Here is a 20,764-nt window from a genome sequence, read left to right on the forward strand (position 1 = left end):
TGGTGGTTCCTTAAAAATAAAACGCAATATAAAGTCAGCAGTAATTACTGTGTGTGTTCTCAGAGCTCAAAACCACCTTTCTATGTGCTTTTTTTTTTTTCCCAAAGTGTGGTTAGGTAATTTTTTTTTTTGGCTTGAAATAGGGAAGATCTCCCTTTAGCTCTAACAAGCTAACTGGTTGAATTATTGATGTCTGAAAATGAGCCCTATCAGCTCATCCTGGGGAGACTTAGAGGTACAGGCATGAGCTGGACATGTCCTCTGCTGGGAGCACCTTGGATGGGATCCAAGTTTGTGAGTGTGTTTCTGGGTGTTTCATGGTGATCGTTCATCATATCCTCTCTGAGGTCACGATGCTGCAGGGTCTGCAGATGAATTCCATCTTTCCCCCATGGTTTGTCCCCCCATAACCAGGGATGTCTGGTTGCCCACAGGGATGCTTCACTCCAGTGCATCATTTTGGGGCATCTTTCTCAGCTTAGCTGAGCCCTGTGTGATGGCTGCAGATTAAATTGACTTTAATTTCTGAAAATATAGATCAAAATTCTAATGTGATTTTGAATATGGACTGCACATCTACAGGCTTTTATGTGAGAGGCAGTAAGGCACCTAAACCTTGCTGCCTGTAGTAAACATGTTACTAATACCTTAAATAACTTTTCTCTTACACATACAATCTAGCAGATTTCGTTTCTTCTACCTTTAAAAAAAAAAAAATATATATATATATCCCAACTAGAAGAGGCCAAAGAAGAGAAATACCAAAGTACCAAGCTAAAGTAACATGATAACTTTGAACTTAATCCATAAAAGACAGATATTTTACGGTTCAGGCTAAAACTCAAGGCTGACACCTAGCCTGACACAAAAATGCTGTTGCATGTGAGAGTCCTTGTTAAAAAAAAAAAATGCTGGGAATCTGCAGGCATAAGCCTGACAGTGCTAATTTAAATAGGAAAATGTATCTGTTTGGGAGGTAGACCACACATCTGAAAGTTATGAAAGCAAATGCCAATAATAACCATCTAAGGCAGAGCACGTTCCTTGGAATGTGGAAATTACTGTATTACAACAAAGCTGTTGTTTCCACCAGGGTGTTTTATAGCCTGGCTCATAATATTATGTATTTCGGCAGATCCCGGTAATTACAAATTTAAGTCTTAAATCCTTAGCTTTTCTTTATGTTCTCAAAGTACCCCTATAGGTATCCTCTCTCCAAGCTTAAATCAAACCCAAAATACAAGGTGAAATGGGGCTGGTTGAATTCCTGCACTTTATAATAATATTTATTAAGCCAGTTTTGAAGGGAAATGTTGAGCCGAGTGTTTTATTTAAATCCAATGGTACTCCAAAGGGCTCTGGAATTGTTTAATTAAAACCAAGGTGCACATTAATAAGAAAGGATATCATTTTGTCATTTATATATAATTTCTTGATTTTGTTAGGGGAATAAAAAATGAAGAAAGCCCCCCAAAATATAAAGAGAAGGAAGGACCAGTAAGCCTGATAATAGCCCTCCATGGAGAAGAAATAAGTATACAACAGAAGAAAAGCACAGTGAGGAACATAATGTTAGTAAAACACTCTTAATGCTACACAAGCTGTAGAAAATGCTACTTTGCATTTGGGCTGCAGCATCGTTAACTGTGGGCAATTGAGTAAAGACTGCACCTTTTAAACTAATTCCTTGTGCTGGAGACACTGCCACATCCAGGAGCCTACCTCATTAATATGCTATAGTGGTCAAATAGGAGATTAATAACAAAGTCACCTGCTAAACCTACTAGGAACCTGTTGATTAACAATAAGCTCCAAAAATAAGATACCAGCCTGCAAAGCAAAATCGAGTCCAAGGGCAACAAGTGCTTCTGTAATTTATTCCTTCTTTACACAAGGGCATAAAGCTCCCTTTATAACCGTGTTTTCAAGGCCCTGCTGTGAGCTGTAGGTGTGAGCTTTTCAGCTGATTTATTAATTTTAGTTTCAATCAAAGTGTCACCTGCAGACACAAAAATGTCGGCCTCACCACAGAAAACACAGGAAAAAAAAAGGGGGGGGGGGGGAGGGAGGAAACAGAGGCAGAGGAGAGAAAGAGAAAGACCAAAGGTTTTATTCTGAGAAACACTGCCAGCAATTTTAAAAAAAATTTTTTTCTCTTTTGGTCACGTGAATACCGGACGCCCTGTTCTCTACATAGCCCAAATAATTCCCAGCCACATAATTAAAAAAAAAAAAAAAAAAATTCCGAAATTAAACATTTTTGTCATACTTGGAAAGTCAGCCTCAGACCCGGGCAATGGCGCTAACCCGGCGGCTGCCAAAACAATCAACCCCTGTTGTCAGTAGGGGGACATTCTCCCCAACCAACCGCCTGAACAACAAGTCCACTGAGCAAAATGTGCAAAAAATTCTCAATTAGTTGTCTTTATTTAGTGAACACTATGGGGTCCTCAACGGCACTATAGAATTATGGCAGGAAAGCTGAGCTCTTCAGTGGCTTATTAGCATTCTCCGAGGGTTGGAGTGCTGCTGGTAGCAGACTGGTGCCTCCAGGAGCTGGTGGTGGGACCCCGGCACTCCTTGGGTTTTGTCCTTTTGTCCTTCCCAGCCAGCAGGAAGTACAGCCCCATGTCCAGGGTATTCTGGGATATCTTCATCTCATTCACTGCTTGCGGGACCGGCAGCGCCCGTGCCTTTGTCAGTGGCCATGAGCATCCTCCTAGTCTGGGAAGCAAAAGCTCTGGGTTTGCCATTAAAAAAAGGGACCAACCCACATGCAGAAAGTGGCTTTGCCCCCTCCTCCCTCCTCTCCCCAGCAGCTTTTCCAAGTGAACATCCCCCTTCAACAGGCCGGGGCTGAAGGAGCTGAATGTTATGGTGCTGCCCTGTTAAATTGCATCAGATGTTATCGACACCCTGCTTCCATGTTGGAGAAAAAGAAGGCAAATAGGGGTAAATGGAAGCAGCTCCTTGTCCAATTCTTATCTTAATTTAAATGTAAAGTGAATGTCTTTTTCTTTATATATTTTTTTTTTATAAAAGAGAGGGGGAGCAAAAAAAGTTGAGTAGCAAGTGCTAGAAATGTCTTTTCTGAGAAAGAGGGTATTTGCTGCTTTAGGGAAAACACTATCATTGACTAAATTAACAAGTTGTCTTATCAACTGCCATAAGCCTTGAAGTCTAATTAATTTAGTACTGATCAATAGCCTTGAATGAAGCATTGATTTCTGCAGCTTTCCAGGGCTACAGCAGAAGCACATTCCCTGCTCCTTGCACGCTCCTCTTATAGGAACCAAGCACTAGTGGTAGTAATGTTTACGTCCCTCTCTTCAATGTCCAGCAAGCATTTTAGGAATTAATTTCCATGGGAGACTTGATTCTAAAAAATACTTTAAAGAAAGAAATTAGCCTGACAGGAGGTCCTGGGAAATCTGTATTTTTGGAGTTATATTCTGGTCTAAGAATCTCTACCTGAGAGGAAAAGGATTCAGTGGTAGATCAGGAAATGGTGGAAAGCTTGGCAGAACCTAGAGGTATCCATATGTTTTTCCTCATTGATGCCCACCGAAGGGTTGACTTCTTGCACACATATGATGGATTGAGCAGGAGGATCCCTGCTCTGCTTTCAAGACAGATTCCTCCGAATAGAGTGTTAAAAATGTTACAGAATCAACCCTCCATGGTCATTAGAAAAAGAGCAAGCAAAGTCACTAAACCCCAGAAGATGAGCTTAAAAGTAAAGTCGCTCAACTGATGTGGGCATTTTCAAGCTGCCATCCAGAGATGTGCCATGGGAGACCATGGAAAACACTTCCATGGGGGAAGGGAAGATGTAGAGGGCAGTGGCTTGGGAGGGACAAGGTGACACTGAATGGTGCATGGTGTTGGTGAAAAGGCTCTCAGGAGCCCCATCACGGTGGCTTCAGACCCAAAGTGCTGTGCCCACTCTATGACAAGATGTGCAAAACCACAATTCGAGGCCTCGCAGGTGCAGGAGGCACCATCAGCTGCGGCTCTTTTGTGACATCCTTGCCCCGGGTGGATGTGGGCTGGTCTCCCCAGGGAAATGGGCTCATTATTTGTGTCTGCGAGCCCAGGGGAGAGTTCCCCATCTGGCGGGATGGGGTTAAGTTCTGCCCTGGGCTACGTCCTAGCATCACCCGCTGCAGATAGTGCTCCGCCTTCAGTACCCAGAGCCAGAGCATGGGGCTTCCTTCCTTTGTCAGAATCGCTCATGGCCAAATCCATCTGGATAAAATGAAGCAAAAAGATGAATTCAGAAGGTGGGAAGCATTTTGGCAGCACCAGCAGCTCTGCTGGGATGTGAGAGAGGTCAGAGTCAGGCCCTAAGTGCTTACAAATTAGCTTAAATTCCAAACCTGTGCTAGCAGGAGTCAAGCATTGTGACAGGTCTCCTCCAAATCTTTCACTTCCACCAACCTGCCTAGCTGAGGCACATCATTCATTTTATTTCTTTACTCCACATGTTCTCCTAGGGGAAAAGCCACGCAAACCCAAATCCTGTGGGGAAAAAAAAAAAGAAAAAAAAAAAAGAAATGACAATAGGAAAAATTCAACACCGCAGAAGAATTACATTTAACCTTTACAAAATTCGGCCCTTTTAACTTCAGGCTAAAAAAAGAAACCAAAAAGCCCCACCACAAAAGTCCCTCTCCTGGTCTGTTTGGGGGCCTCCATGAGTTTCCATAGCACTTTACAAAAGATCTTTATTGAAGAAAAGATTGGACAAACTTTCCTTATATGTGTGGCCCTAGTCATTAATTGCCCCTGTCTTCTTTACCAAGGCCTTATTCCTATGTAAATACCCTTGCATAATGTTACAGGCTATTGTCAGGCCAGCGCCAGTCAGTCGCCACTTATATGCATTTTTATTTCAATCCGCTGCGCCGGAGAATGAAAAGATGTCTGGACTTAAGCTGTTTACCAACTGGGCCAAAGCTGCAGTGTGGAAGAACTGAAGAAAGCACCAGGCAACTGCAGGAACAGGCTTGGACAATGCAAGCAGCCATTTTCAGTTGAGTTATTAACCTACCCTGAAACTCTTCTAATCTACGCCTTTTTTAAAGAACAAATGTACTGAACCAAACATGAATGAGCCAGGACTATTAAGAGAGAAATCCTCTAAAGGACTATTGAGTGCAACATAGGTTTGTAATCATTTTGTCTCAGTTGCCTGCTACCAACATTATCAATGATGAAAATGCTTGCTCAGTTGTGGGGGATTGTCTCGTAATTAAATGACAGCGCCGTACTGTAAAAGAACATGCAGGAACACAGGAGATACCGAGGGCTTTCAAACGAGCCGCTCCCAGAAAGGACTTGGAATGGGCATGGATTACAATCCAACTTGAAAAACTGAATTAAGGACGTTGGGGTCTTCCTTTTAAAACACCAGCACTTTTCTAGGCCCGCTGGGGAAGGGAAAGTCGCCGAAACGGGCTCTTGCACTCAGAACGCTTGGGATGAAAAGGATCTAAAGCATGTAGAGGAAATTTTTCCTGCTTTAGGTTGGGAAGAAAAGTGCAAAAATGGAAAATCAAACCCTCACATGTGCTCGCAGAAAAAAGAAAGAAAAAAACTTATAAGTTTGCTGCAGGCTACATCTTTGTAGCTACTTAATGGCACTACAATCTACGTAGTGTAGTATTAGCCTTAAGAAACTCTTGACTATTTGCATGCATATTAGAATCCAATGAGAGCTTAATAAGTGCATATATATGACAGGGGAAACATCTCATTGCATAGTTAAAGCTACAAAAAAACATTGAGGGAGGCAAAGTCTCAAGTTAATTACCATTACAATGCAATCACGTACAGCAGTCATAGCTGAAATCCTTTTCTATTAAGACTGCTAGGCTCAACCTTGTCTCTGCAGGTCAGCTCCAGCACAGATAACCTTTCCAGCAGACAAATACATGTAAAATTGGCTCATCTAATTAAAAGCTCAGGGAGGTGTAGAAAAATACCAGCACATTGAGGCTGAGCAAATCACAGAGTACCCCCTCCAGCTGGATGAAGCTACAATATGTGGCTGCTGTTTGTTCTGGAAGGAAACTGAGTCACTTACCATTTCAATAGGTTAATCAATTGACAATTAAATGGAGAAATTGGTTAACTCTGCAGCAATTAACATGACACTCTATTAAGTACACTTTCTAATTGCCACAGCTGCAAGTGAAAATTAACGTCTGTGTCAAAGTGGCTGCATGAGGTTGGGCTGTTCCTGGTGGTGGCAAGGTAATAAATGTAGCTTTAAAAGCCTGTTGTTCATTTTAGACCCTCAAGCACAGTGGGGAAAGGGCCCAGTGCTGAGCTCTATGGTCAGATACAGAGCACTACATGGGTTTATTGAGAGTGTATGTGGACCCATAGGGTACTAAATACATTTGTGTGTGTGCACACACATCCCTAGAATAATGCTTATCCCTTCAAAACAACTTTTAAAATCTATTGTAAACTTCTTGGAGTGCGAAAGGTCTGTAACACATATATATAGTGTGCAAATAGTGTGTGTGTGTTGTTAAAGGTACACATGGAAGCAAATTCCCTGGAAGTGTTCCCAGCCAGGTTGGACAGGGCTTGGGGCAACCTGGTCCAGTGGAAGGTATCCCTGCCCATGGCAGTGGATGGAACTGGATGGTCTTTAAGGTCCTTTTCTTCTACCTTTCCTTTCCTTCTACCTAAACCATTCAGGGATTCTATGGAAAGACATAATTACAATCATCCTGCTCCCCTGAAGGATAAGAAGAAAATAAAAGTAACCAAATGTTGTCTGATGTCTCTAGAACTGGCAGTTTGATGGCAGTTTGGAAAGAAAAATTTCTTCTGGTTTTGAAGAAATTTTTAGTTGTGGCCAGGAATCAGAGCAGACACCAGCTGAGCCCTCCCAAAGTCGATGGAAACATTGTCCTTGCTTTTCAAGGGACAGAAATATTTGGTTTATAGCAAATGGTTCTGAGCTGGGCAGGTTCATCTCCCAACTCCTGGGATGCTTTACTGGAAGTACAAGTGAGGTATAAAATACAAGTAGCTGGCATGGACAGTGCTCCTTGCTCCAAAACAATGGTGTGGATGCCTGTTCTTCTCACACTGTCCTACAGACTGTGAGTCCAGGGAAGATGTTCAGCAGTGGCCACTGAACACAGACCTCAGGTTTGTTTTCAGTATAGATAATCACTGAATTCTTCATTTGGCGACCTTTAATCTCTGTTCATTCACACTACAAAAGCAGTAGTCCCCAGGTCCACCAAGGTCTTCTTCTGGTCAAGACAGAGAGATCCAGGATCTGGAGGAGATGCTGTTCTGGAGAAGGCCAATAAGCCCAATCTTCATTTAGGTGCCTTTTCTGGTGCCCAGCAATCTGCAGGAGTGAGGTTGCACTTTTCGGGGTATTTAGGGAAATCCGCTTTCTTGTGGATCCAGAGCTAGGATGACCTGTGTCACACATGGGTGGTGGAGGACATCCTTGCATTTCACTGCTGCTTTCTGTGTTTTCTGCAGGCGTGGTGGGGTGGGAGATTATGAATAGAATAGAATGGAATAGAATAGAATAGAATAGAATAGAAGAATAGAATAGAATAGAATAGAATATCCTGAGTTGGAAGGAACACACAGGGATCATTGAGTCCAACTCCTGGCCCTGCACAGGACATCTCAACAATCCCACCCTGTCCCTGAGAGCATTGTCTAAACGCTCCTGGAGCTCTGTCAGGTTTGGAGCTGTGACCATTCCCTGGGAAGCCTGTTCAGTGCTCCATCACCCTCTGAGGGAAGAACATTTTCCTGATATCCAACCTAAACCTCCCTGGACACAGCTTCTTGCCATTCCCTTGTTTCCTACCGCTGTGTCTCAAACACAGGCCCCTGTAGCCAGCCAGTTTATGCTGGAACAGTCTGTTTCCTACTGGATATGGGACACTTATTTGGGACCCAAATATGAGAAGCCCTACAGAGACTTGCAAGGACACAGTCAGGTTTTCCCAGAGTAAATTCTATTACTTTCAAGTTCTGCAGTGAAAGAAGCAAAGCTGTAAATCCTCAAAGCTAATAGTGCTAGAATAGTAATTATTTGGTTGTTTTTTGTTTTGTTTGTTTGATGGGTTTTTTGACCAACAAAACCCAGGGAAAGACAAAAGGTTACATCAGTAGCTGCTGTTCAGAACCCAAACCATGAGAATTACAGATTTCTGCAATGAGATGAATTAAGCTAAAAGCCATATTAAGCAGTACTGCACATCTGCTGCATTTCTAAATTCCCTGTGTGTCCTTGCTGCTTATTGCTAAACTTGTTGTTGGGCTAATTGATAAAATCAAGCCCTAACATTTTATTCAGCCTGAATTCTCAAGAGGCTGCAGAATTCCTTCCAGTTTGGCTTTCCAGAAACTTGTATCTGTTGACAGGATTGAATTTTCCTGGGAGAGCCTATGAGATGCTTTTTTGCCTGGTGCTGGAGAATTTAGATTTGTAGCAGGCAGAAAAGCCAGAGGGATGGTGACTGTTTTTTCCTGCCTGAACAAAGTCTGTTGCAGCAGCAGGGAGGAGAACGAGGTCTGCCAGGATCCACCATCCAGCCCTGGAGTACCTGCAGCCGCAGGAGAGGACTCCATGGGACACGGTGTGGATGTCTGATGTCAGAAATGTGTCACTTGAAGAGGCTGCTTGGCTGGCAGCTTCCCAGAGAGTCCAGCAGAGCCTGTGGCAGCAGTTCAGGCTAAATAAATAGTGAGGAGTGAGAGATCAGGGTGAAATCCCGGCTTGGAGGAGTCTGCTGCTGACTTTGCCAGGCCAGCACTCCTCTGCTGAAAAAAACCCTCCTGGTTTTTTCACTTTCCTTGGAGAATATACTGAGCAGACAGCACAAATCTTTGGTGCAACACCTGGAGAAAGAGGAAAACCAAGAGTTTTCCCCTTTTATTTCAGCGCCAGACTCTGTGCTGCCACGCCTGCCTGAGTGGAGGGGAGGTTTGTCCCCGAGTGCCGTGGGTGTCGTTGAACATATACTTCTAATTGCAGCTGCTTTCCCTCTAATTATAGCTCCGTTTGGTTAGGATTTTCCTCCAATCCCTCATTTCCCCTAAAGCAAACACCAGAGCACCAGAGTTGTAACCCCAGTGGGGACATTTATTAATAACCCCCTTGGCAAATAGGGAAAAAAATCATTACGCTGTATTAGGCACTAAAATATTTTCCCACTGCAAAGGCTAATTGATAATACCAAGCAGATATTATGGGGCAATTAATGTTAAGATGAAAATAAACATGAGAGCAAAACAAAAACAGGCTGAGGGAGAGTACTTTTTTTTTTTTTTCTTCTGGCTTCCAGGAGTTTCTTGTGAGTTAGAAATGAGATGCTGGTAAATAATCTGAGATTACCTGCTTAGAAAAGGAGAGATTAAAGAGGGAATTGAAGGAAAGGATTCTTGCACAGCTCTTCTAGTGAGTGGTTACAAGTCTTAAGGGGTTTTGCATGTCTTTCAAAAAAACTTTCTATTTAGGTTGGCTTTTCCCCCCACTTCCCAGAACAGCTCCATATTCCGCACTTCACTGTAGAAGTTGACCAACCCAATCTAAGTGAGTTACAGTCCCAGAGTGTCAGTCTGTATAATTACAAAGGGGAAAATGAGGGAAAAATGATGATTTATCCCCCTGGCTTCAGATGTAAAATAAAGATGCTCAGGGAAAAGCAAAATCTGGCAAAACTCTGAACTTATACTGGAGGGATTATCTTTTTATTTGCTGTTTGTACAGCGTCAAACACCTTCAATCTTAACCTATATCCAGAGCTTCCAGCTGCAAGCACAAATCAAACAGTGGATGACCAGTAAAGGAGAACAGACTGGTCCAGCCACACAGTCCATGCACTAACTCTGGGATGGGGAAGGTGATAATGAAGACACAGACAAACAAGACACTTCCTTCCTGATATTTTATTCATTCATCAAACAATATTACACATTCCCATCGATGCAGGCAGTGGGAATTCTGCAAGGCTGATTAAAAGCAAGCGGAAGGGAAGGAGCAAAGTGAATTCTTTGCTAACCAGCAGATTTTATTTTAGCTAGGTTTGTAAATTTTTACTTATTTTAGGTTAGTAAGGTTCTCTAGCAGCTCAGAGTGCAGTGCAAGTCCTGTTTGAAGAGGTGGTGGATGCAAGAAATCCTTCACTTTATTCTTGCCTGTCTAGGGTTCAAAAAAAGTCACAATGCCACGTTTTTAAACTAATAATAATAAAAAAGTTGCATGTGTCCTGTTCCTGTTTGAGGACTGCACATAGGCTACCAGAGGACTTCTGCATATCATAGCAGAGGTTTTTGGGGGTTTCTTGTGAAAATTCCTCCTGTGTCTGCTGGGACAAACCATGTCACCTTCTAACCTTAGGAGGACTCCAGTGAGTCCTGTGGGTCAGGTCTGGATGTTGTGGCACTGCCAAGCAAGTCCTGAGGGACTTGTCCATGCTGCATCCGAGGTGGGGAAGGACCTTTTAACCAGGCCCTTTTTGACCTGGGATGAGCAGCTGGCCACTCCTGGAGTCAGCAGCCTGGAGGGAAATGGTTACTTAAAAGGAGATCCCTCTTTAACAGGCTGTGTTCAGGAGGGGGTGACGTCCTCAGGCTGCCTGAGGGCAAACACACCTCCCCATTTACCTGTGACCAGCTGAGATTGTGCTTGGCTTCCTATCACATCTCAGGGGCACCTGTCTGGGGGGAGGCTGTGGGATGAAGATTTTAAGACACAGAGTTGCTCACCAGCCTTTCCTTCACCTTTCTCAAAGGGGCTGTGGGAGTCTTGTCCCTCCTGGAACTTCTGGACTGGTGGGCACAGCTGCATTTGTGGGAAGAGAAGCTATATGGAGAACCAGGGGCAAGGCTGAAGGCAGGATTCAAGTCTTCACTCCACATGTGCTGTACCAGCATCGAGGAGATGTCATGGTGGGAGCTCATCCCAATGCTGGAAGAGACTCTGTGGGCCTCCCAGACCATCTTCATTCATGTTGTGGATCCAAATCATCACTTACCCAGAGATCAGCTTGTGGGTGAGTGCCAAAAGAGTCTCCTGGTTGTAATGATAACATCAGCTGGACTCTGTGGCTGTGTGGCCTCAGACACTCTGAGTTTTCAGGGGATGGGGTACAAGTGCTGGAACAAGATGGGAGAGAAGGAATAAGCTGCTCATGGATATTCCTCCTACCAAGCCAGCAGCAAATGGGCCATCTCAGTGTCACATCACTGATAAAAAGGATTAGAGATTTCCCTTGTTCTAGACATCTGCACCCTGGGTGAAGTCTTAGTCCATATGGTTGGGGAAAAAAATTGACACTGTAAAATCGAAACTTTAGAATATAGCCAAAAAAATCTGACAGTTGTAACAAAAAATAAAAGCCCCAAAGGGGAATCTATGGTTCCAGGAAAGGGAGAAACTGAGAGCAGATGAGCAGAGCAGGGATGTGTTGGGTGTTTTCAGGTGTTGGGGAGTGAGTAGGGACACCCCTGGGTGACCCTCAGCCTCTGACAGGAAGGGAGCTCTGCTCCTGGCTGGGTGTGGCAGTTCCACCACACTGACTCCGAGCTCCCACCATCCTTGAAGCCATGATCTGGCACTGGGGCCAGGTTCCTGCCTCCTCAAACTGACCCACCACATTTTGCAAGAGCCTTGAAGTAATTATTGCAGAGTTAAGCATGTTCCTGATTCCCCCTCCATGGTCGTGGATCCCTTTAGGTACAACCTTTGGCTCACCAGACTCCCTTCCCAATCTTCTTCCTTACTGCCAAGTGCTCCTATCAATGCTTGTTACACACCCATTTTCCCTCTTTTCCTTTTTCCTTTTACACCTGCACTGCTGTGGCTTTCACGGTGCCCTTCACTGTTGTTCAGCCCTCTTCATTCCAATCTGGACATTGTCTCCTCTTCTTCTTCCTGGGATCCTCACCAGAACCTGGAAGGAGTAACTGCAGAGAACCTATCATGCTCTGCTGCTGCTTTTGTTGTACAAGAGAGGAGCTTTGAAAGTGAGAACCCTTTCAGCTCTGCCTACAATGCAGGCAGCACGTTTCCCACGTGGGAAATGAGCACAGCTCTATTCAGACCTCCACCAGGGAGCTACAGATGGTAACCAGTGTTACCTGAAGCCTTGGATATTTTGTATTTTCTAATTCATAGAAACACAGAATGGTTTGTGCTGGCAGGGACCTTAAAGATCATCTCATCCCAACCCTGTTCCACTATCCCAGGTTGCTCCAAGTCCTGTCCAGCCTGGCCTGGAACACTTCCAGGGATGGGGCAGCCACAGCTTCTCTGGGCAATGAGTATCACCTTACTCTTTCTCAGCACTTTCTTCCACTCCTGGCTTTTCTGTTTCATCTGGCTCCTCCTGAAAGCTCTGCCTCTCCTCTACCACTTACCTCCTGTCACTTTCTGGTCTCTTTGACATCAGTTTTGATTTGTTTGTGCTGCCTGTTTTTTCCTGGGGTCTTCCAAGCTCCAGCATGCACCAGAGCAAAGTACGGAGGATCTAAGCAAGGCCAGGAAAGCAGCTGCATTATCACAAGCACAATTTATTATGTAGCACCTGTGCTTCACAGTTAATGCACAGCAGTCACACCTGTCCCTGCTCATTGCAGGGGAGTTGGAGCAGATGACCTTTAAAGGTTCCTTCCAACTCAATTTATTCCCTGTTTCTATGGCCCCCAAAAGGCACTTTGCTCTCACAATAAGTGGCCAGTATATCTGATGTGATATAAGTGTGAGAGCCTGCTCCATAAAAGAGACAAATGTCCGGAGAGGAGTTTCTGAGATGTGACTGGTTGTCCCTTGCCCCATGTCTGACACCTTCCCTCTGGTCCTGGACATCAGGGGGGCACCCTGGTGATGCAAAGTCACCCTGGGCATGGGTGAGGGTGCCCTGCCGAGGGCTGAGGACAGGAGGAAGGTGCCTGCATTGCCTCTGACCATCTCCCTACATACGGAGTGGGGATATTTGTGCTGCTTTGTTTGTGCTTGGGACATGAACCAAGAACATCTTTAGGATGATAATGGAAGTGGCAGAGTTTATTTAGCCAAGCTGTGAGTATTTTGGGGGTATTTCTGTGCTGCCTTATCACCTCAAGAAGAGGCAGACTGCTTAAAATGCTCAATATTTAGAAAAGCTTGTTTCATCTCTCTTGTCTTATGTTATTGGTGTGGAATATTCCCTTCTTAAGCACACTGCAATAATATTAGATAATTGCTTAGCTCATTTTTCTATATGGGTTTTGTTAATTCATAATTGTCTCAGAGCTGAGGAAATGTTTCCTTTAAGAAGGTTAAACAAAGAGTTTATTGACATTAGTGAAGATTGGTTAAAGAAAACATTATTAAATAAAAGGAGCTTTATTTAAACACTAAATTAATCATTTAAAGGCAAATTAGAGGTCGTAACTCCTCCTAAATAAATAATGTTAAACAATAATTAGATATCCATTTTAGATTACAGGCAAGCACTTGGGTTCAGTGGGCTGAAAAACAAGTTTCTTCTCATCTCTTCATATTTGTTCAATATACATAATTAAAGCGAATCACTGCCCCGCTTAAATTTTCCATTCTGAGATTAAAAAAAGATTCCATTTGTAACTGTGTGTCATATTCGCCATTAGATGATAAAACATCTTTAAAGCTTCACTTTCATGTAAACAGAAGAAAAGATGAGAGCATCCAGAGAGATCCCCGGCAGTGGAAATCGATTCTCCTAAGCTACTGGTTACAGTTATCAATCTTATCAAACAGGCCGATGCATGAGTGCCCTCAGCCACTTTGATTTGTATGATCTCCCTTTGCCAGAGTTAACCTTCCCCACGTTCCAGCGTGTGCAAGAGGCCCTATCTGGGCTGTAATTACCCTCCCTTTCATTAGCGCTCTTACTCATCTCTTAAGTGCGAGATAAAATTAAAGAAACCGTTTTCCCCCCTCTCGCTTCATTACACTTTTTTTTTCATTTTATTTCATTTTTTAATTTTGGTGGGGTTTGGTTTTTTTTTTTGGTAGGCTCCGAGCAGCCTCATTTGTTCTTTCCCACGAACATGAGCCAACCTTCTCCCTTCTCATCCCCCTTTCAAAGAGGGATTCGGGACGGGGAGCCCCAAACCCAGCACCCCATGTCTCACCACCGCTGGGTTTGCATTAGACCTCCTCAGAATGACGATGGCTGGTGAGCACTGACAGGGACCACCACCACCCTCCAGAACCTTCCGTGGGCTCTGCTTGTCCTGCTGCCAGCCGGCTTCACAAAAAGCATGGGGAATTTTTGTCAGTTGCGACACAAGTATTGAGGAGTTGGATTAATGAAAGCTGACGTTGGCGCTGATAAATAATGACACCACCGAAAGCAACCTCGGCGGTGGATGGCAACATCAAAAAGCCCTCACTCTCTCTTAAGGGATTGTCCTGCAAAGAAGCAGAAATGGTGGCGGGGGGAAAAGCTGGATGCTCTGGCAGGATTTTACACAACTCTCCCATCTGTGGGTGAAGGTTTTTTGCACTCTGCTCGTGCCTTTGCCACGTTTGACTTTAGGCTGATACCGGTGCTGTGTGAGCGAGTATTGCCCGGCTAATTGTCATCCCTAATTGCATCCCCCTCATTAGCCTTGCCTCCGGTTGTTTCCCACTCCTCTGCCTGGCACCCAGGCTCCTGCTCAGCTCTTCTGCATTACCATCATTAAGGTGAATACAACTTTCCCCTATACTTAAATAAATATTTCACCCCTTTTCTCGCTGCTTCATTTTCTCTTATTTTAAAATGAAATTGGCTGATGCTGGAGATGTTTTTAACCCCTGCAAATGTTATCTCACACCTCACACAGATCGTCGGGGTCTGCAGCACTGGCAGGGACCACAGATTTCCTCTAAATCCATGTTCTAGAAAGAATAACATCACCAGGAAAAGTTGTTTTGCACAACCCTGCTATCTTTCATTAGCTAGTGAACACAAAGGAACGGAACAAGACTTTTCTGATTATTTTAGTGGGTTTTTTTCCCCCCTTAACTACTGAATTTACACACAAAAAAGAAAGGCACTTTGTATTTAAGGTTAATCAAGTTTCAGTACAATTTTTTACAAACTGGAATCACACTAATCTTTTTTTTCTTGCTCTAATGTGTGGCTGTTGAAATCCTTAGCTGTGATAAATTAAGCTACTTATTAATCTAATTATCGTACATTCATCCTAGAAACTTTCATGTGACTTGAAAAGGCTATTCAACCTTTTCCCTCCCCTCCTAGAAAGGGCTCAACCTTGCACCAATTAAGATCATTCTGAAGTAATGCTTTAAAAAAGCTTTCTTTAATCACCCAGTGGAACATGGGCTGATGGTAAGCAAACTAAAAGCTGTGAGAAAAGTTTACCTTACCTTTAAGTCTGGATATTTTTGAGTTGGAAGAGGAAGGTCTAATTGTGGTGTTCCTCTCTTCTTCCTCTTCTCTGCTCTCCTAAATAAATCTGTGAAATTATTTAGCAAGAAAAGTTGTGACTGACACTGCTGACTTTTTTTCTGAGCGTAGCAAAGGACAAGATGGGAAGATGTATTCGAACAAAACACGTGAAGCCTAATTCGGTATTGGGTTAATTGGAAGTTTTTGACTCCCAGAGCATATATTAACCATCCAGATTTCAGAGATACTGCTTTGTTTTAAAGCCTTATCTATCGATAGGAAAACATCCCAATTCCAAAGTATCCAAGGGATTAAGAAAAGGAGAAATAAACCCCCAAGTACCGAAAAGAAATAGGTTGCGAGTGTATCCTATCTTGAACATCCATTCATCGCCAAGCGGTTTTGTTACTTTTTCTTAATAACCACATAAATGGAGCTATTTTATATTCAAATTAAACTAGGTATTAATTTGAATGCAAAGCAGCTCAGTTTGTGCCGTTTCAATGACAGGTTTACCCCCAGACAGAATTTATGAACAGCCCGATGTGGGGGAAGCCGGCTCCTGCTCCTCACCCCCTCTCCGTGCCTAGCAAACTTGCTAACTGTGAATAGTTTTTGAAGTGAAGATTAAAAGAGTGGAATTATAAAGTATAATTACATTTTATTGAAACTCTAGAAATCAGAAAAAAATCCAGCAGGAAACTTTTAGTGAAACATGATGTGTTGTCATTATCATTAAAAGATAAAAGTTCCATACTGTTTTTATCTGTTTATTTGGAAGAAATCCAGCCTTTGCAGTAACGCAGGAAACAAAAAACTGGAATGCAGGAGTAATTATTAAAACTGTGTGATTTGTTATCTCAGCTACTGTCTTTCCAAATGGTAATGCGATATCAGCAGCTGCAGACGGTCGCTGATTTCCTCTATTAGTAAACAAGTGCTTTGGAGACCTGTGTGAGGCACTTTAAGCCCACTACTCCCCGAAGTGCTGTCAGGCTTAACTACTAATCCATGGTATTTCAGAGCACTGGAAATTCATCTTTATAAAACCTGAACAAAAAAGGGAAAAAGCCTGGAGGGCAGGAGCTCCCTCTGGTGAGACAAATGACATGTTCATTTATTAATGAAACAATAACCCTGGAAAGAGGATCAAAGCACATTCCATCCTCACTTTACAATCCCCAATTTTCTCAGGCCATACCATTTAATTGAGCCATGACAATGGAATACTTAATTGTTGCGTTAAAGTTTGAAGAAGAGACTTCCTCAGAATCAATGTTCATTTCTGGATTATGACAGTATAATGTCGCCAGCTTGTAGCTGCTGGAATTTTATTTTCTCTCTTTATTTTATGCAGATTGAGAGAGAGAGAGAGAGAGAAAGTGCTGGTTTTATTCTTTTACCAAAGGCTCCTTATCCCTCCCCATAAGCAGGGGTGAATATACCTGTACTGGAGGTAAAGCCTGGCTGCTGGCCCAGTGCTGTGTTTGTGCCCAGGGGGACAAGCCCGGGGGTGACTTCTGTGGCAGGAGGAGGAATGCAGGGGGTGCAGCACCTTGGAAAAGTAAAAAAAAAAAACCGGATTTTGATTTAAGATTAAAGAAAAGGCTGGAAGAGAGAGCTGGCCTCTGTAAGCTTGTGTTTCTGTAAGCACCAGCGAGGTTCCTGAGTTCTCCAAGGGATCCTCCAGCACTGGAAGCTCTGCTCTACATCACCATTCCCCTGAATCTGGGCTACAGGCAGGTCCTAGTCCATCCTTACTCCTGGAGCCAGCGTTGCTTCAGTGCCACCCCTCAGTTACCAGGTCTGTGACCACGCTCCCAGCCTGCCCACCCGGCTCTGCCTGTACTTTCCTTCCTGCCAGTACCTCAAACACATGGATGCCTCTATGCTTGGGAATGCTTAAAGGGCTTTTGATCCTCACCCTAAGAGGATCTTCCAGTTCCTTCCTGGGAGCTCACATTGTCCCCCACCAAAGTTTTGAGACAAAAGGACCATCCTTCTGCTGTTGTGTCCAGCTGCTTCTCAGGCTCCCAACATTTTGAAAGGCTGTGAAGAAAATGGAGGTGCTCAAAATAAAAGTCACGCTTCCAAAAAGAACAGAATATCTTCTGAAGTTAATACATGTGTCGTATCTGCCTCCCACAGTGTCTTTCCCTGCCACCTGATTTTATCAAATTTCTTATTGGTGACTCATTTTATATAATTGGTATTTACTGACTCGATTATCTGGCAGTGATTGACTGCATTATTTTTCTTTAACCTGATTTTAACTTAAATACCATTTTCTGGGTGCCTGCAAAGAAGCAGCTAGAAAGGCTATCGTGCACGAGTGTCTGCTACCTTTAAATTAATACATTCTGCTTTATTAATTCTTCCTATGACATGTATTATAATACACTTGCATGTACATAGAGCCTATCATATAAGAACCCTGAGGCACTTACAAACATTAACTAAGCCTTACAATCTTCTTACTTTGGGTAAACAGGGACAGAGGGAGGTTAAGTCTGTCATCCTGACAGCTCTGTGCAGAACTGGGCAAGGAACTGCTCTATCCTGACACCTTGCAGGCTCTGGGGAGCTCACAGTCCCTGTAGGGTGGCTAACGCGCCCCATAAGATGGCTAAGGCACCCCATAGGATGGCTTGTGTTCCCCATTCCTCCATATGTGGTAGAAGTGGTCTTCAGGGCTGGGAAAATGGGTCAGGATCTCCAAGTAATCACAGTGATTTGTCTAAACTTACCCATATTTCCCCTCCATCCTTACCTGACTCAAGCAATGGTCTGGGTATTGGCTATGCAAGAAGTGAGTAAGCCCCGGTTGCTCAGCAGAAGTACAAATCATCCTTAAGATTATTTCAGAGGGGGTAATAGAGAAAAACAGAGCTGTTGAGAAATCCACCTAAGCAACAGATCAGCCTTGGGGAGTGCATGTGTGTCCTAAAGGCACTGAAATCTCAGTAGGATTTAATAGAAAATATGGCCCAGCCCCTTTTCCTGTTCTAAACATGAAGTGCTGAATTAGAAATGGGGTGGCATGGAGACCCTGTGGAACTTGAGCATCATAGGATGCATAATTCCCTTAAAAGAAATACATCCCACTGTAGGGTGCAGCACAGGGGGTCCCTCCATGTAGGTCAGGTAAAGTCCCATTGCATTCCTGACGCGGGAATGAGCAGATGAGAAAGTCTGAGTAAATGAATTGTGTAACAAAGCCCAAAAGGACTCTATTTTTTTTTTTTCCTTGGAGTATTAAGAAATCTGTGCAAAAATCCTCTGCCTTCTGGAGGGCACTGCGTGACAGGCACTGTGCTATTTCCAGGGTGCCTGGGAGCTGGGGTCCTTTCATTTCTTTTCTCCTGTGCGTGCTGCAGCAGGGTTTAGCTGACCCATCCCTCCTGGGGGAGTATCAGGATACCCCAAATAATCCCAGCAATGGGGGTGAGGTCACAAGGACCAAAGGCAATAAAATCACCCTGAATCCCTCTTCATGGACCATGCAGGGATGATCCTGAATGCGCCTATGGGAACCTCTGTGGTCCTGCCATGTCCCCTTGTACAGACCCTTCCATGCCCGGGATTCTTCCTCCGCCAGCAGAACTTGTTTAGTTTTGCCCAAAAACTAAGAGGAAAGAGCAGCTTGTGGAGAAACATTAAAAGGAATGGTTATTCTTCCCTTTTCAGGAAGGTGAGTGGCTGGGACAGGAGCAAGGCCCCACGCCAGGGGTTTGGGGAGGAGGATGGAGCCTGACCAGCAGCACGAGCTAAGTCCTTCCGTCCCAGCTTGCGTAGGCGAACCTGCTCCTTCTGCCCTGCCCCTTACCTACTGAGTCCCTGGAAATCCGATTACTGATCCAGGCCAGCCGTACGTGCAGCCAAGCAATTACATTGTTTTTCCTCCACTGCAGCTCGGCGGGTCCTGCGGGCTGAGGTTTACGGGAAAACAGAATTTTAAGACAAAAAAAGAAGCGCTTGATGATATTGGTATTACGAGGACGGCTTACAGTGCTGGATATTACTGTTCTGCTCGGGAGTGATTACGGGTTCCAGTTGAGACTGGATGGTTTATTATGTTTTACTGGAGTGCAGGAAGAGCTGGGAAATGAAGGGAATGGGAAAAGGCAGAGTGGAGTTGTGGTGATGTTACAGCTGGGGAGCTGAGGTGTGGGATGAATAAATTTCTGGTTCTTCAAGGATGGAGTTCTGCCCATGTGTTCATGCCCAACCCAGACCATTCTATGATATAAGCTATGATATGATATGAGGTACGATATAACACGGCCATCCTTAGCAATGACAAAGAAGTTCAGCCAAGGTCATAGCACAGACACTCAGGCTCCATGCAGAGCATTCCCATCCTCCCTAGGCTGGACCCCTGAGCTTTCCCACCCTGGAACGGGTTTAATGCTGTGCCTGTTTGGGAGTTTTGGACAGCTGGCTTGGGAGCAGGGCATGGTAAAGGCATAACTTCCCCTCAGGGAGCAGGTGGGCTTTTGGAACTGCAGAGGAAATGTTTTCTTGCACAAGTTCAAGATAATAAACTCAACTGAGTGAGCAGACACCAGGAAGAAATATTTAATTATCCTTCTCACCATTATGAGGAACTTCTGCCACTCTTCAGGTTATTATACAGTAAATAACCAGTTTTCTAAAGGACAGAGCTGTTTTAATTATATGACAATGAATGCATAATTATTATGTTTGTTAGGAATGAATCACAAGACAACAGACTTGATATTGCTGCTCTAGTTAGTGCATCTTAATTACTTTTTCATTTATTTTGCATATAAAAGCTATTTGCTAATTGTCTTTGCTGTAAATATGCAAAATATAATTAGTCATTCATAATTCTTTATGTGTTATCTAACTGTACATTTGTTACTGAGGAATGTATATTAAAGTTTGCATATTTAATGGGCTTTTGTGGCATAGAATATTTTTGTACAAAGTTTTCAGGAAATATTAGAGACATCACTTAAACCTTCTTTTAACCCCTTTTCCTATGCAAACCAGTGTTTCCCAGAAAGACTAGATATTGATAAATTAAACCCCCTGGAAATCCATTTCTGTTTTCTAAGCATACAATATAAATCCAGTGCTGATAATATGAAATGCCTCTTGGTCTCAAACCGAAACCAGAGAGATTAGGGCCTGTTAAAAGTGTTGCAAGTTGGTCTCTACAGTGAATTTAAACTGTAAGTACAGAATTATAAATGCATTAGCATCTTATTGCAAGATCAAGTGCATTTATCTTGCTGTAGGTGAGTTACTGTGAGAGTCAGGCCACGGTGCTGAAGAATCTGGTAGCAGTATTTGGATTAGATGCTGTTGATCAGAGC

General features: G+C 43.6%; 1 long non-coding RNA gene across 13 annotated transcripts in view; it reads left to right on the forward strand.

The window, feature by feature from the left end:
• LOC125327457 overlaps positions 1 to 20,764 on the forward strand; it is a 99,831-nt gene that overhangs the window by 45,476 nt on the left and 33,591 nt on the right. For 9 of the 13 annotated variants that reach the window (XR_007204265.1, XR_007204261.1, XR_007204267.1 and 6 more), the window contains exon 2: positions 10,794 to 11,054. The exons of 3 other annotated variants lie outside the window; for them this stretch is intronic. This is a non-coding gene — a long non-coding RNA (uncharacterized LOC125327457). Of the gene's footprint in view, positions 1 to 38; positions 41 to 10,793; positions 11,055 to 20,764 lie in introns of all 13 variants that reach the window. One more of the 13 variants, XR_007204271.1, reaches the window with a different exon arrangement.

Source organism: Corvus hawaiiensis, chromosome 6, assembly GCF_020740725.1.
Source record: "Corvus hawaiiensis isolate bCorHaw1 chromosome 6, bCorHaw1.pri.cur, whole genome shotgun sequence".
Classification (NCBI taxonomy): domain Eukaryota; kingdom Metazoa; phylum Chordata; class Aves; order Passeriformes; family Corvidae; genus Corvus; species Corvus hawaiiensis.